Genomic DNA, 14,727 nt, shown 5'->3' with positions numbered 1-14,727 from the left:
AAGGGCACAGCAGCAGCTGCAGCCGCCGCAGGACTCAGCCCCAGCCATGGGGGAAGGTGCTTGGCCAAGGCCAAAGGAGGCTCCCTGGCTGGCCTGCTCCCCTTGGGCTGAGGTGCTGAGAGCTCTGCAGTCCCTGCTGCCATCCCATCTGCCCAGGGCAGCACAAGAGGCCCGGCCTTGGGGCCCTCAAGAGCTGCTCCTGCTCCAGGCCCAGGGCCCATCCCAGGGCTGGGGCAGCCACAAAGCTGTGCCCATTTCTGTTCATTGCTGCTCTGAAGGGGATGGATCCTCAGCCACCTGGAGGTTGCTGATGAATTTTACTCCTGTAGAGGCCTCTTCTTTCTTGAGCTCTTCATTTCAGGAATTTAGTGACAAATGCTCATAAATATTTTTGCAAAACACTTGAAAAAGAAAAGCCCCTTGGAATAATTGAAGTTTTCAATTCTTCTGTGGTTAATTAGATAGATTACAGAAGTGTATTCAAAGTGAATATACTATGTTGAAAAAAATGCAGAGAGAACTGTTTTTTTTCCTGTTTAGTGTTCATTTCCTGACTATAAATTTTTATCCAATTGGTATTGATCTCTAGCACCTTCTAATGCAATCTGAATAGATATGAAAATCAAGATTCTTCATGGCTGACAATCAATAACACTTTGCCCTCACCCTCTCCCCACCATTTTCCTTATCCACCCCCTGGCACTCCTATGGATCAGGAACGGTGTGGCCGGGAGGACCAGGACAGTGATCTTCCCTCTGTTCTTGGCACTGGTTGGGCAGCACAATGTTAGGTCACAGGCTGCCCAGGGAGATGGGTGAGTCACCGTCCCTGGAAGTGTTTAAGGAAAGACTGGATGTGGCACTCACCGCCATGGCCTGGGTGACAAGGTGGCGTTGGATCCCAGGTTGGACTTGTTGCTCTCCAAGGTCTTTTCCAGTCTGGTTGATTCTCTTATGATTGTAACACTGAAGGGCCCTGGGGAAGCAAGGGGCCATTGTGACACTGGGGGCCTGGTGGCACTGAGAGGATCATGGTGACACTGTGTATGACATGGCAGTACAGAGCCAAGGGGCCATTGTGACACTGTGGAATCAAGAAGAGTATTGCTGTGTGGTGTTTGTGAGGTGCTCAGGATGAGGTGAGAGATGAGAATCTTACTCCATGTTCTCAGAAAGCTGATTTATATTATATTATATTATATTATATTATATTATATTATATTATATTATATTACATTACATTACATTACATTACATTACATTACATTACATTACATTACATTACATTACATTACATTACATTATATTATATTATATTATATTATATTATATTATATTATATTATATCATATTATATTACATTATATTACATTATATTACATTATATTATATTATGCTTTTCAAAAACTATACTTTAGAACTTTAGAAAAAGAAGAATACAGACAGAAGGCTTAACAAGAATGATAATGAAAACTCGCTACTGACTCCTCAGGGTCCAATACAGTTGGTGGTGATTGGTCATTAGTTAAAAGAATTCACATGTTTGGATAAACAATCTCCAGACCACATTCCAGAGAAGCAAAACACGGAGAAGCTGAGGCTTCTCATCTTCCCAGGAGAAGAAATCCTGGCGAAGGGAATTTTCAGAAAATATCACATTGACATTGCTGCACTGCCAGATCTCATGGAACAAACGGTCCATTGTGACAATGCAGGGCCTTGGGGGACGAAGGGACATTGTGACACTACAGCGGCCCAAGGATCCAAGGGACTTTGTGACAGCAAGGGGTCCCATGGAACCAAAGGAACATTGTGACACTGGGAGGCCTCATAGAACCCTGGTAACACCAAGTTGGCTGGGAGTGTGGATCTGCTGGAGGATAGGAGGGCTCTGCACCGGGCCCTGAACAGGCAGGATCCAGGCCTCAAATCCAACAATGTGAGGGTTAAGAACTCCAAGTGCCAGGTCCTGCACTTTGGTCACAACAATCCCTGCAGCCCTACAGGCTGGGGAAAGGGGGGCTGGAGAGCAGCCAGGCAGAAAGGGACCTGCAGAAACTGATGGACAGCAGGCTGGACATGAGGCAGCAGTGTGCCCAGGTGGGCAAGAAGGCCAATGGCTCCTGGGCTGGATCAGGAATAGTGTTGCCAGCAGGAGCAGGGCAGGGATTCTTCCCCTGTCCTCAGCACTGCTTGGGCAGCGCCTTGAGCATCGTGTCCAGTTCTGGGCCCCACAATTTAGGAAGTACATGGAGGGGCTGGAGCACGTCCAGAGAAGGGCAACAAGGCTGATGAGGGGTCTGGAACACAAGTCCTGTGAGGACTGGCTGAGAGAGCTGGGGTTGTTTATCCTGGAGAAGAGGAGGCTCAGGGGAGACAAGAAAGTGTCAGGGCACAGGTTGGACTTGATGATCTCCAAGGACTTTTCCAACCTTGCTGATTCTGGGATTCTCTGAAACCACCCTTGGAGCAGTTGCAGGAGGAGCCCTGGGCCTCCTCTTCAGAAGCTCCAGCAGCCCAGGTCCCTCAGCTTCTCCTGGCAGCCCCAAAGCCCATCCTGTCAGTCCTGCAGAGCCTCTGCAGCTCCTCCTCACTTCCCAGGACAAGGAGCTCCAGAGCCAGACACAGCAGCCCAGATGTGCCCCCCTGGCCTGGGGTGCCGCTGGCAAGGGAGCAGCACCAGGCACTGCAGGAGCCTGCAGACAATTCCTGCAGCACTTGTAGGATGATCCTGCTCCCCAATGGACGTTCCCATGGTGCCAAGTCAGGAACTGCAATGGGGAGTAGGGCCAGAGAAGAAAGGTCAACCAGGGATAGGCTGTTTGCAGGGGAGGGAACAGGGGTGGGCAAGAGGAAGAAGTTTGTATAAGGAAAGAGTAAAGAAAGCAAAGGGGAAGCATAGGAAATGCTCAGGGCAGTTTGGGGGTGGCTGCCAGGCCGCCCTGGCTCTGAGCAACAGCGTCTGCAGTGGGACAGGGAAATCCCAGCTGATGGGAACAAACTTTCTGGCTGAGTGCAGAGGCCAGGACAAAGCTGAGTGGTTTCCCTGGTGTCCCCCAGCCCTTGCTGGCCCCAGGGGCTGATGGCATTTGTGCTCCCTCAGGTTCATGTCCCCACACCAACAGCATGGGGGTGCTCCCGCCTGCTGTGTGCAATGCAAACAGGGGCTGCTGAGCCAGTGCCGCCGTGTCTGTGCCTGCAAGGATGGGGCACCTGTGAGAGCTGGGGGAGAGGCCAGGGCTGCAGAGGAGGGATGTTGTTGGCAGCTCCATGAGGACGCTCTGCGACGTTGCCCTGGGCTGTGCAGCGCACTGGGGATGGATCAGCCCCTGCTCTGCTGCTCCTTCCCGTCTACCCCAGGACCCTTGCAGAGCCCCAGCCATGCTGTTTGCCCCCAGCCTGCCCACGGCCAGCCTGGGGCTGCTCACAGGGGTTTTCTGTGCTGAGCATTGGCCTGGCTGTGTTCTTGAGAGAGCCTGGTCAAGGAGCCTGGAGCCCCCAGGCCCTGGGCTGAGGCGTCAGCGCTGCCCCAGCAGTGCCCATGGCCTGTCCCTGCTGCAGCCCCGGCACTGCCACTCCCAGGGCTGTGCCCGGCCCCGAGAGCACTCAGGCCCTGCAGCAACACCAGGGCCACCAGGGCAGCGGGGCAGGGCCACGGCAGCAGCACTGGCAACACCAAGTGCTGCTGCTGCTGGGCACAGCTGCTGGGCCAGCACTGATCTGCCCCCAGCTCTGCACACAGACATTGCTGCTGCAGCTCCAGAGAAGAGAACAGAAGGGGCATCTCTGGTGAAAACAATGCTGGGAGATCGTTTAGTTCCCTCAAATCCACCAAGAGACCAGCTCCTCATTGACGCAGTCTGGGGCCACAGTTAAAGTGGAGGGAAACAAAAGGAGAAATGGCACAAGGAATGACAGTCCTTTGTGGACAATAGAAAAAAAAAAAAAAAAAAAAACAAAGGAAAAAACACCCACAACCAAACCAACAACAAGTACCAAAGATGATTTTTATTATAAGTCTTTTTATTTAAGAAATTGGAAATTGGCCAGCAGTTTAATGTTTCTGAAAAGCATCCAGTCATCAGTCTCCACACTGCAGCCTTGAGCTCCTGGTTCTTCAGGCTGTAGATGATGGGATTAAGGGCTGGAGACACCACCGAGTATAGAACTGACACTGACAGATCCAGGGATGGGGAAGAGATGGAGGGGGGCTTCAGGTGGGCAAATGCTGCAGTGCTGAGAAACAGGGAGACCACGGCCAGGTGAGGGAGGCAGGTGGAAAAGGCTTTGTGCCGTCCCTGCTCAGAGGGGATCCTCAGCACGGCCCTGAAGATCTGCACAGAGGAGAAAACAATGAACACAAAGCAGCCAAATGCTAAACAGACACTGACAGCAAGAAGCCCAAGTTCCCTGTGGCAGGATTTGGAGCAGGAGAGTTTGAGGATCTGGGGAACTTCACAGAAGAACTGGCCCAGGACATTCCCATGGCACAGGGGCAGGGAAAATGTATTGGCTGAGTGCAGCAGTGAAAAGAGAAAGCCACTGGCTCAGGCAGCTGCTGCCATGTGGGCACAAGCTCTGCTGCCCAGGAGGGTCCCATAGTGCAGGGGTTTGCAGATGGACACATAGCGGTCGTAGCACATGATGGTCAGGAGGAAATACTCTGCTGAGAAGAAAAACAAAAAGAAAAAAACCTGTGCAGCACATCCTGCATAGGAGGTGTCCCTGGTGTCCCAGAGGGAATTGTGCATGGCTTTGGGGACAGTGGTGCAGATGGAGCCCAGGTCAGTGAGGGCCAGGTTGAGCAGGAAGAAGAACATGGGCGTGTGCAGGTGGTGGCTGCAGGCTACGGCGCTGATGATGAGGCCGTTGCCCAGGAGGGCAGCCAGGGAGATGCCCAGCAAGAGGCAGAAGGGCAGGAGCTGCAGCTGCCGCGTGTCTGCCAATGCCAGCAGGAGGAAGTGCCTGATGGAGCTGCTGTTGGACATTCCTTCACTCTGGGCATGGTGCGCTGTTGAAAAAGACATTGACAAGCTTGGACAGATTTCCTTTTTGATTTCAGGCTTGTGCTCCTTCTGATATACTGCTTTACTTTCAGCATTGCACTCAGCCTGAATACTGGGGAGACCTGAGGGAAAACAGGGCTCCCTGTGCCGCAGGGCAGTCAGACCTGCTGGAACCACACAGGTGCCCTTTGTTCATTTAACCTCTCTCTATTTCACCGTGATCACACTTTAATATTTTTTGAAAAATGAAGTAGACTTTTTGAATTCTCCAGCTGAATTTTTTTTTTTTTCCAAACCCTTCTCTCTTTCCCTATGAACATGAACAGGAAAGGATACCAAGGGCTGGTCTGGCTCTCTGCTGCCTGGAGTTGTGCCTACTGGGAACTGTTTCTCTCTATCCAAGCCTTGTCCCTGCCTGTGCTGCCAGAGCCCAGCCCAGCCCTGGGGGCTCAGCTCTGCCCTGCAGACACCTCCCAGCACAGGGCACTGCCCAGGGGCATCTCCCTGGCAGCAGGGCCTTAAGGGCAGGGCAGACAAACAGAGATGCTGCAAGCCAAGGTGCTGCTGCTGCTGTCTGTAGGGAGAGGAGGCTGAGGAGGCACTTTGTGAGGGAGATCTGAGGCCCATCTGCTGATGCCCAGGGTGACAGTGCAGGAGTCTCAGTGACACGGCCAAAGCTGACAGCCCCTTTCCCTTCCCTTGAGAAGAAAGCTGAGAGCACCCCTGGCCATGCAGCACCATCTCCACAGCAGGAGGAATCTGCCCTGATGGGGGTGGCTCCTTCCCCCTCCAACTTCTCCCCTGCAGCGTCCATGGGGAGCTGCCAGGCAGGCTGAGAGCTGCCCCTGGCAGGTGGCACATGCCCTGGGCTGGCCAAGAGCCCTGAGGGCTGCAGGAGCTGCTCTGCAGGACAGCCCTGGGCAGCCCTGGCTGCAGCCCCAGCTTCAGCCCCTGCAGCTGTCCCTGGCAGCAGGAGCCATCCTGCCTGTTGGAATCCATAAGGTTAGAGGGTTTTTAGGAAATGGTTAAAAAAGTATAGGCCTCAGACTGAAGTTTTGTTAGCATTGCAAATACAGCAGAAAAGTTTCCCATGCAAGCAGAAAAGTTTCCCAAGCAGTAGACGTGACAAAATAACGATAGGTCTCTGTGGAATTTGCTTTAGGATGGCAACAAGTTTATTTAATGTATATTTTTAGAAGGTTAGCATGAATAGAACTCTGTTCTTTGTCTCTTATGAACTAGTCTTTGTTTTAGCTACGATTACGTATGTTTTATAAGATTGGATAGAATGCTTGTCAATATGTGTTTTCTGTGTCTGATTGGCTGAATTCTAGTCTGAGATGATTTTATGTATTGCTGTATGAGCCCTGTTGGAGGAGACATTTTTTGGTGTGGATCAGTGAGCTGTCATGTCTCCATTTTGTATTTTGAGACTGATGTGCTGGAAATAAAAGCAAAAATCTCTTCACTGGTCTGGTTACAATGTTATCCATATTTGGATATTTTGCCGTGGCCTAGTGGGTTCCTTTTTTAAGGCGTGGGTTCCTGACACCATTGGACTTATACCTGTCCATCCCCCGCATTTTGGTGCCCCGTGTGAGGATCGAACTCATGACCTTCAGATTATGAGACTTGGTTTAATCAAAAGACTAATGTTTGGGAATCTGATATTCAAGCAGTAGAGGGATCCCCTCAAATTGTTGAGCTTGCCGCAGTAGTTCAAGCTTTTCAGCTGTTTCCTCAGCCTTTTAATTTAGTCACAGATTCTGCTTATGTTGCTAATGTAGTCAGGAGAATAGAAGGTTCAATTTTAAAGGATGTTAGTAATGAAACTTTACACCATTGGCTTTCATGTCTTTTTATAACTTTGCAATATAGAACTAATCCATATTTTGTTTCTCACATTAGGGCGCATTCTTCACTTCCTGGATTTTTAGTGGAAGGAAATGCAAGAGCGGACAAGCTGACAATGGTCATTTCTAACACATTGCCAAACATTTTTGAACAAGCAAAATTAAGTCATGCCTTTTTCCACCAAAATGCACAAGCGCTCATGCAAATGTTCCAAATCACTAAAAGTCAAGCTAAAGCTATCATTCATACTTGCCCTGACTGTCAATTGGTACAACCTCCTGTTTCTACAGGAGCAATCAACCCCCGAGGCTTACAAAGCCTACAGTTGTGGCAAACAGATGTTACTAAATATCCTTCTTTTGGTAAATTTAAAAATATTCATGTTTCCGTAGACACGCTCTCTGGTGCAGTTTTTGCTTCCCTTCACACACAGTCATGCCTGTCATCATTTCCTGCAAGCTTTTGCTTCCTTGGGTGTACCCAAGAAGTAAAAACTGACAATGGTCCCGCATACATATCTCAAAAATTGGCCACATTTTTAAATGAATGGGGTGTTCGACACATTTTTGGTATTCCCCACTCTCCCACAAGCCAAGCAATCATTGAAAGAACACATCAAACCTTAAAACGCATATTAGATCAACGGAGAGGGGGAACGGAGATCACCCCACAGATGAGACTGAGTAAGGCTTTGTATGTTTTTAATTTTCTAAATAGTTCAAGTACAGAACCAGATCCACCAATCTTTAGACACTTTTCAAATAACACACAGGCAAAACTGAAAGAACATCCTCCTGTTCTAATTAGAAACCCTGACTCTGGACAGATGGAAGGTCCGTTTCAATTAATAACGTGGGGCAAAGGGTATGCTTCTATTTCCACAGGTGCTGGAATTAAGTGGGTTCCTGCCAAAAACGTCAAACCATATCGCACTTCAGAACCTGTTGTCGAGCCTAGAACCGAGGAAGCGAGTACGCAGACGTGAACCGAAGCGAAGGATCCCGGGTCTCGCCTGACGCCTCTTGTGCCTGACGTTCTTTGTGCATCGGTGGAACCCATGAACTCTGATTTTGTGTCAATGTTATTTATGAGTATACTAATTGAATGCTGAATGTTTGTTTAACAAAGCTAATTTTTGGCTGAAAACTTAGGTTATTGTTTTTGCTTAGAAAGAATTCTGCCAAAACTTAGTTACTGAAAGAGATGGGGCAAATTCAAATGGTATACTTGTTTTGCTTGATTTTAATTGTTTTTTGTCGTGCAGATTTGCCTGTGGATCAACCGAAAACGAATGTTTGGGTGACCTTAGCCAAGGCTGCCGGATCGGATACTATATGTCTGTCTAATTCAAAACCAGAAAAGCCTTTTTCAACCTGTTTGGTTGGTGTGCCAGTGAAAGAGTTGCCTTTGGTAAAAAAACAATCCAATGGTAAACCAGGTAGAATTGACAATGGAAACAGTCCTTCCTTCAATTGGAACATTTGGTCCAAAAAACTCCTTAGGGCAGCATCTGAATTTCAAGAATTGGAAATCCTTGGTTCTTTGACCATGGATTTTTGTTTTGCTTTCATGACTCATGCCTGGCGAAAAGGTGATCCCCCAAAGTTCAGTGTTACTCCTCATTATTTTGCATATAAAAATTTGAGTTTTTGGTGTAATGTTTCAAACAGTTGGGATGTGGTTCCGGAAACGGATCAGTATCCACGGCAATTGCCAAAAGGGTATTGGTTCATTTGCGGAGACAGAGCTTGGCACGGCATTCCAGCCCACCTTGAAGGTGGCCCTTGTAGCATTGGTGTGCTCACCATAATTGCCCCCACTGCCAAAGCAGTGATGAAAAAGAAACAAAGGAAAACAAGAGCCGTTCCTTATTATGATGAGAATTGTCAGAGTGATTTTATGCCTTGGAATGCCGCCAGAAGGGTTTCAGCAGGTATATTTTTACCCCAATTGGCTTCAGCTGTGGCATTGAGACAATTAGATCGAGTTGGATGTTGGCTGAGCAAACAAGCTAATGCCACATCCTCTGCAATCAGTGATATGTTGACTGATGTTGATAGTATTAGACATGCTACTCTTCAAAACAGGGCAGCCATTGATTTTCTTTTACTGGCACAAGGACATGGTTGTGAGGAATTTGAAGGATTATGTTGTATGAATTTGTCTGATCATTCTGAATCCATTCACAAAAGCATTCAAAAATTGAAGGATCTGACAGCCCAAATTAAAGAAGATGGAGGTCCCTGGTTGGATGATTTGTTTCAAAATTGGAGTTTTGCACCTTGGCTAAGGCAACTTTGCAAGATAGGTCTTTACGTATTAGGTGTTCTAATACTGATATTGATAGTGGTACCTTGTATACTCTGTTGTGTTTGGCGAATGATGAACAAAACAGTCCGAGAAGTTTTTGTCATTCAAGCAGGAGAATTAGGAAGTAGAAGCACAGAGAGTGTACGAAATCTCACAAAAGCAGTAGATGAGGGTATTGACATGAACGAAGGTTTTGAATTAAGGCCTTGGAATCGACCAGAGTTTTTCAAACGATGACTTGAGACTGTTGCCAAATGTGATTCATATCTCTTTCAGGGATTGGGTCTTTACAGCATTAAGTTGCTGTGCCATAATATAGCAATGCTTCAGTTTAGTGAAAATAGTCTTCAACAGATAATAACCAGAAATTTTGCAATAGAGCTATGAAACGCAATTAGCAAGCGACAAGAAAATGAAAGCTTCTGGGTCAAACAGAGAGGGGGAATGTTGGAATCCATAAGGTTAGAGGGTTTTTAGGAAATGGTTAAAAAAGTATAGGCCTCAGACTGAAGTTTTGTTAGCATTGCAAATACAGCAGAAAAGTTTCCCATGCAAGCAGAAAAGTTTCCCATGCAAGTAGAAAAGTTTCCCAAGCAGTAGACGTGACAAAATAACGATAGGTCTCTGTGGAATTTGCTTTAGGATGGCAACAAGGTTATTTAATGTATATCTTTAGAAGGTTAGCATGAATAGAACTCTGTTCTTTGTCTCTTATGAACTAGTCTTTGTTTTAGCTACGATTACGTATGTTTTATAAGATTGGATAGAATGCTTGTCAATATGTGTTTTCTGTGTCTGATTGGCTGAATTCTAGTCTGAGATGATTTTATGTATTGCTGTATGAGCCCTGTTGGAGGAGACATTTTTTGGTGTGGATCAGTGAGCTGTCATGTCTCCATTTTGTATTTTGAGACTGATGTGCTGGAAATAAAAGCAAAAATCTCTTCACTGGTCTGGTTACAATGTTATCCATATTTGGATATTTTGCCGTGGCCTAGTGGGTTCCTTTTTTAAGGCGTGGGTTCCTGACACCATTGGACTTATACCTGTCCCGTCCCCCACACTGCCCTGTCCCTCTGACGGTGCCCAGGGCAGCCCCGCTCTGCAGCACATCCTCCTCCTCCTCCTGCTCCTGTGCCAGAGAGAAACTCAGAGAGTCCTCCTGACACATCCCCCAGGCTATAGGGTGCGCTGGCTTCAGGAGATCCCTCCAGGAGCACAGGGGACATTGCCCTGCACCCACACACTCACCATGCACAGGGCTGTGAAGATCTTTCCCCAAGTGAAATCTCAGCTCAATGTCTTCCCAATCCTGATTGCCTTCAGCCTGTCTCTGCCTGGCTCCTGTCCCCTCAGTGCCTGCAGGCAGAGCTCTCAGCCCTGCTGGGCTGGGAGAGGAGCTGGCCCTGGGAAGAGCTGTTCCTTTAAAGCTCAGCAGTACAGATACAGCACAAGGACTTAAATGAGACTCTTGGGGATTTGGTGTTACTTACATCAAACTGAGTCCCTGAGAGAGTGTTCAAAACACTTCTCAACAACTCAAAATTAAATTGAAACTCCAAAGTTTTCCAAGTTTTAATGGGTACCACTGAGAGACACAAATGACAAATTTTCCCCTGGTTCCAATTAGAGCAGAACACTGGAGGCAGTGATGACAGTTGGGTACAAACAAGGCAAAGGTGTCTCTGGTGCTGAGCAAAGCTGGATGTGTTTGAGGAATGCAAAGAGCCCAGGCCTGAGCCCCAGCACCTGGCCAGGCAGATCCTGTCCCTCCCTCCTTGCTCAAGGCTCTTCCTGGGATGGGCACTGGCATGTGGGCATGTTCAATGCCAAGGGCAGGAGCATGGGGCGGCCCCTGCCAGGCTGCTGAGCAGGGACAAGGAGGCAATGAGGCCCCAGCCCTGCAAGGGTCACTTGTCTCCTGCTCCTGCCTCAGGCCCAGGACCAGCAGCCATGGCCAAAGTGCTGCCCAAGTTGGCTCTGGCAGGGCTGTCTTGCAGCTGCTGCCCATCCCTGTGCCCTGTGCAGCCCAGGCTGTCCCACGGTGTCCCTGCCCTGTGCCTCTGTCCCTGCAGGCTGTCGGCATCCCCTGGCTGCCCCACCTGGCTGGGCCCTTCCTTTGCTGACAGCTCTGCCTCCTGCCTGCCTCTGCCTGCCCACACAGAGCCTGGGGCTGCTCCAGGCTCCTGCTGGGAGATGTGTTGTGCCACAGCCCTGCCCTGGCAGGGAAATTACAGAATCACAGAATCACAGAATTTTCAAGACTGGAAGGGACCTATAAGATCATCTAGTCCAGCCGATGTTCTAACTGTTCAACTAGATCATGGCAGCAAGTGCCACATCCAGTCTTTTTTTAATTATTATCTCTCCTTGTTTCCATTCTGGGTCTTCACAGCTGCACTTGGTGACATTATTTCTATCTCAGGTTCATTTCCACTATGAAGAAGAGGTCCAATATATTTGAATCCACCTTTGTCATCCTCACAGGCTATTCTTGTTTTGTCCTCAGTCTCCACCGAACCCAGGACTTCCAGTTCCCATACAGTGATCATGTTCTTGGGGCCTCCAAATCCCATCCTGGGAGATCTCTGGGCCTTCTCAAAGGTGCTCAGCCCTGGAGATGTGATTTAAGTCCAGGAATGGCTTAGTACAATTTTGCCCAAGATTATATTGGGGAATATAATACAGAATAATACACTGTATCTTTTAAGTGACTGAGGGCAGATTTAGATTTTCTGTAAGGATGAAATATTTTTTGATGATGGTGGCAGGACACTGGCATAGGGTGCCCTCAGAATTGAAACCCCATCACTGGATGTGTTTAAGGTCAGGGGCTTTGTACAACCTGAACAAGTGAAGGTGTTCCTGGGTAATGGGAGTTTTACCAGAGACTCTTTTCGGTCTCTTCTAACTCAAACCATTTTACATTTCTTTGGTTCTTATATCCCAACTGCTTCTCCACACGGCTGCAAATACCAATGCACACCCTGCCAGCATTTTAATGTGGCCTAATTCCCAACACTTTCATAAAAAGGAAAGAATTGCCATATTAGGGACATGAATTGCCATGTTTATGGAGGAATCATTAAAAGCCCCAAAAGTAAAGAAACTGAAAGGAAGGACCAAAATCTCAGTGTGAAAGATTCACCAAGTGGGATACAGGCAGAGACTCTGACAGTGACCTCCCAGCTGACAATGGGGGTTTCTGTCTTGGGGTCTGAGTATCAGGATGGAAGGTCGCTCCCAGGAGGAGTCCCTGTGCATTTTCCTCCCCCATGGCTCTGCCCTTCCTGATCCAGCAGCTGTGGGGCAGCAGAGCGGGGGCAGTGCAGGGACAGGCCTGGTTCTGACAGGGCTGTTGTGGTTTAGGAATGGTGCTCCCAATTTACTACACCTACTACCAAGACCACGTGTCGCCCCAGATTTATATTCCCACCATTGCCCCCCCACACCACAGGGGCTTTGCCTGGCCTGGCCCTGATTGATCTCAGCCCATGTTTCACAGTCAGGGATAACCTGGAGATGGCGTCCAGGGTTCACCCTTGTGTGGCCAGTCCAGACCCCCCTGAGGCACTTTAATCCTGGCCGCCCCATCCTCCTGTCTGTTGTTGTGATGCCCTTCAGTGCCCAACTCTTGGGCACGTGAGCATCCACAGGAGGGAGTTTCACAGCCAACTTCTCCCCCAGACAGAGATGCCCTGCCCCAGTCCAGCAGCCCAGCTGGGTTTCCCTCTGTGCTCCCAACTGTCCTTTTTCCATGGTTCCAGCCACCCCAGAGAGCCTTTCCCACCATCCCTGAGTCAGTGCAGAGGTGCAATGCTGGCCATTTTTCTTGCTCAGAGCTCCAGGGATGGTCCCAGTGCTGCAGTGACTGCAGGAAAGGGGACCCCACAATGGGACATTTCTTGGTCAGATTCAGACAGGAAGAGTGACAAACTGTCTGTGACTCGGGTTTTGGCCTGGCAGTCCCCGCCGTGGTTTGCAGGGAGCTGCAGTGTGGCTCGGCCTTGGCTGTGCCAGGCAGTGCTGGCCTGGGAGAAGGTGTTGGTGCCAGCTGGCCCAGGGAGCTGCAGCGTGTGGGGAACGAGTTCCTCCTGGCCTCCTGCCCCAGGGTGGCACTGCAGGGCCTCATGGAGCCAAGGGGCCATTGTAGCACTTCAGGGCCCCATGGAATTAAGGGGACTCTTTGGACATTGTGGGGCCTTGTGCGACTGAGGCCATCATGACACTTTAGAAACAAGGGGCCACTGTGAAAGTACAGGGCCTTGTGGAACTGACACTGAAATCACCCAAAAAGAAACTTTCTAACACAGTTTGAGTATCAAAAAGCATTCATTTTTATTGCAGCACTGATCACTTGGAGGAGCCTTCCTCCATTCGAGTGCCCCAAACATCATGCGAACAGAGGTTTTATGACACACCCAAGTTCCATACTGATGAGCTATAGAGGTTTTATGACACACACAAGTTCCATATTTATGAGCTATTCCTCTGTGATGCTCTACATCTGGCCTGTAGGCCACACAGTATAAATAATTCCAAGTTCATAAGTGATTTATTATATAATTACCTTGCTTATGTAATTCAACCAGTAAGAGCAGGCCCAGGCCATTGGAGACTCAGGCTGCTACTGGCTGGTTAGCTGAGTAGTAACTGGCTCAGCCAATGAGGATTACCTTCATGGGCCTTCTCATCTATATAAGGATGTTAGATCTCAATAAAGCTGCCTGTTGCTGCATGAACACTCACAGTCTAGTCACCGGTCTCCACGGGCAGGAGTTACTCCACTCTCAGGCATGCAGAGTGCTGCCAAAACCTGGCACCACTGAGCACCAGGACGGCCTTGCTGGTGCCAGAAAAGCTCAGCAGCACCTTTCTCTCCCAGCAGCATAACACTGCCACAGGCACTGAGCAGCCACAGGCAGCTGACTACTGCTGGGATACAAAAACCCCAAAACTGGGGGGTTTACAGGGCAGAAAAAACGTGGAGGCACTTTTCTGATGATGCCTACTCTCATCAAGGCTTCATCCAGCAAGAGGAATAGATAAGCTAAACTTATTTCTGGATAAACCACGTTATTTCCACCCTGAGGACCTGAGGCTAGCACAGGAGCCAGCAGAGGCCTTTTAGACAGCAAAACATTTTTGCCCATTTTCCCAGGCTGGCTCACGGTCACACCTCACCCATGTGGCTCCAGAGCTCTTGCTGTGTCCCACGGGGAGGTTATCCCTTCACATCTGCTCTCGCAGGCTCCAGTGCCCTCCCGGAGCGCCTCCCCGGCTGTCCCAGCACAGCTCAGCACAGCTCAGCTCGGGGTTCCACATGTGACGGGGCCGGGGCACCTCAGAGCTGCTCCTTCGGGCGGGTCACCGCCATCGGTCATCGGCTGAAGGCCTAAAGAGAGGACAGAAGAAACATCACAAATAAGCCATTAGTTCCATCTGTATTCACAAAGCTCAACAGCAGCGGCCTGGCTTGTTGCAGAGGACAAAAGCCAGCACACCGAGTGAAAGGCTGAGGAATTAATGCTGAACCGCACAGCCGAGCAACATCCCC

General features: G+C 49.1%; 1 non-coding gene and 1 pseudogene across 1 annotated transcript; both read right to left on the bottom strand.

The window, feature by feature from the left end:
• The window catches only part of LOC134433911 (zinc finger and SCAN domain-containing protein 2-like), a 289,196-nt pseudogene that overhangs the window by 10,823 nt on the left and 263,646 nt on the right, over positions 1 to 14,727 (bottom strand).
• LOC134433973 (small nucleolar RNA SNORA74) lies at positions 13,907 to 14,110 on the bottom strand. Its single transcript, XR_010031782.1, has one exon. It is a non-coding gene; the product is annotated as a small nucleolar RNA SNORA74 (small nucleolar RNA).

Source organism: Melospiza melodia, unplaced genomic scaffold (genome assembly GCF_035770615.1).
Source record: "Melospiza melodia melodia isolate bMelMel2 unplaced genomic scaffold, bMelMel2.pri scaffold_28, whole genome shotgun sequence".
NCBI lineage: Eukaryota > Metazoa > Chordata > Aves > Passeriformes > Passerellidae > Melospiza > Melospiza melodia.
This window is presented reverse-complemented; position numbering and strand designations above follow the sequence as displayed.